General features: G+C 38.1%; 1 non-coding gene across 1 annotated transcript; it reads right to left on the minus strand.

The window, feature by feature from the left end:
* Positions 1-215: 215 nt before the first annotated feature.
* LOC117308794 (U1 spliceosomal RNA) lies at positions 216-379 on the minus strand. Its single transcript, XR_004522971.1, has one exon. It is a non-coding gene; the product is annotated as a U1 spliceosomal RNA (small nuclear RNA).
* Positions 380-2,327: the final 1,948 nt, after the last annotated feature.

Consider the following 2,327-nt stretch of genomic DNA (forward strand, 5'->3'; position numbering starts at 1 on the left):
GCTGAGCAAGGCAGAGGAGACTCTTGCTCAAAAAGACCAAACTCCCTGATAGGCATAGGGCAGTTGGGGATATTGGTTGTTGAGTGCTGTGTGCAGAAGAGGAAGGCAAATGCCATTGATACAATGCAGAAATGGGATGGAATGTTTGTTTGCTTACTGTCTTCATACTGACCACCCCGGTCACCTTGTTAGTTCTGTCATTAAGCACTAATAATCAGGGGAGAGTGCTAATGCAGTCCCTCACTACCACAGATTACACAGTTGAGTTTCCTGCATTTGGGGAAATTCCAGGGGTCAGCACATCTGCAGTGCAATGGATAAGCCTCACCCTGGAAAAACCACCTTCGTGATCATGATGTCTCCCCTGCCAGGTAAGTATTCTTTCTTATTTTTAATTTCTGTAAAATAGAAGTGGTTTTCTAAAGAAAAAATAGTAATATAATGTGATTTTATAACATATTCAAAATTTAAATGTATGACAATAGCACCAAGGGCATGAGAAATTGGAAACACACTGTTCTAAGATTTTTTACTGTACTTGAAGTCATATAATAATGGTAGACAGTGGTAAGTTAAAAATATATAGAGGCATACCTCATTTAATTTCTCTTTATTGTGCTTCACAGATACTGCATTTTTTGCAAATTGATGCTTTGTGGCAACCCTGCATTGAGCAAGTCTTTGGGTACCATTTTCCAACAGCATTTGCTCACTTTGTATCACTCTATCACATTTTGGTAATTCTTGTAAATGTCAAAAAATTTTTATTGTTATTATATTTGTTGTGGTGATCTGTGATCAATGAACTTTGATGTTAGTATTGTAATTGTTTTGGGGTGCCATGAACCACACCCATATAAGGTGGTGAACTTGATCAATAAGTGTGTGACTTCTGACTGATGTACAAACCAACCTTTCCCCATCTCTATCCCTCTCCTTGGGGATCCCTATTCCCTGAGGCACAACAAGATTTAAATTAGGCCAATTAATACCCCTACAGTGGCCTCTTAATGTTCAAATGAAAGGAAGTGTTGCATGTCTTTCACATTAAATCAAAAGCTAGAAATGATTAAGCTTAGTGAGGAAGATATGTCAAAAGCTGAGATAGGCTGAAAGCTAGGCCTCTTGCACCAAATGGCTAACCAAGTTGTGAATGCAAAGGAAAAGTTCTTGAAGGAAATTGAAAGTGCTACTCCAGTGAACACACAAATGATAAGAAAGGGAACCAGCATTATTGCTGATATGGAGAAAGTTTTATTGGCGTTGATAAGAGATCAAACCAGTCACAACCTTCCCTTAAGCCAAAACCTAATCCAGAGCAAGGTCCTAACTGTCTTCAATTCTATGAAGGCTAAGAGAGGTGAGGAAGCTATAGAAGAAAAGTTTGAAGCTAGCAGAGGTTGGTTCGTGAGGTTTAAGGAAGAAAATGTTTTCATAATATAAAAGTGCAAGGTGAAGCAGCAAGTTCTGATGTAGAAGCTGCAACAATTTATCCAGAATATCTATCTAAGATCATTAAAAAATGTGGCTACACTAAACAACAGATTTTCAGTGTAGACGAAACAGCCTAATATTGATAGAAGATGCCATCTCAGACTTTCATAGCTAGAGAGGAGAAGTCAATGCCTGGTTTCAAATCTTCAAAGGACAGGCTGACTTTCTTGTTAACTAATGTTGCAGGTGACTTTCAGTTGAAGCTAGTGTTCATTTACCATTCCAAAAGTCTCAGGGCCCTTAAGAATTATGTTAAATCTACTCTGCTTGCACACTCTAAGTGGAACAACAAAGCCTGGATAATAGTACACCTCTTTACAACATGGTCTACTGATTACTTTAAGCCTGCTGTTGAGGCCTATGGTTCAGAAAAAACAGTTCATTTCAAATTACTACTGCTCATTGACAATGTACCTGATCACCCAAGAGCTCTGATGGAGATGTACTGTACAAAAAGATTAATGTTGTTTTCATGCCTGTTGACACAACATGCATTCTGAAGCCCATGGATTTAGAAACAATTTCAATTTTCATGTCTTATAATTTAAGAAATACATTTTTTAAGGCTATAGCTACCATAGATAGCTATTCCTCTAAAGGAGCTGGGCAAAGTAAATTGAAAACCTTCTGGAAATGATTCACCATTCTAGATGCCATTAAGAACAATTGTGATTCATGGGATGAGGTGAAAATATCAACATTAACAGGAGTTTTGAAGAAGCTGATTCCAGCCCTTGTGGATGACCTTGAGGGGTACAAGACTTCAGCAGGGGAAGTAACTGCAGATATGGTAGAAATAGCAAGAGAACTAGAATCAGAAGTGGAATCTGAAG

The sequence above is a fragment of the Tursiops truncatus genome, chromosome 17 (assembly GCF_011762595.2).
Source record: "Tursiops truncatus isolate mTurTru1 chromosome 17, mTurTru1.mat.Y, whole genome shotgun sequence".
Lineage (NCBI taxonomy): Eukaryota > Metazoa > Chordata > Mammalia > Artiodactyla > Delphinidae > Tursiops > Tursiops truncatus.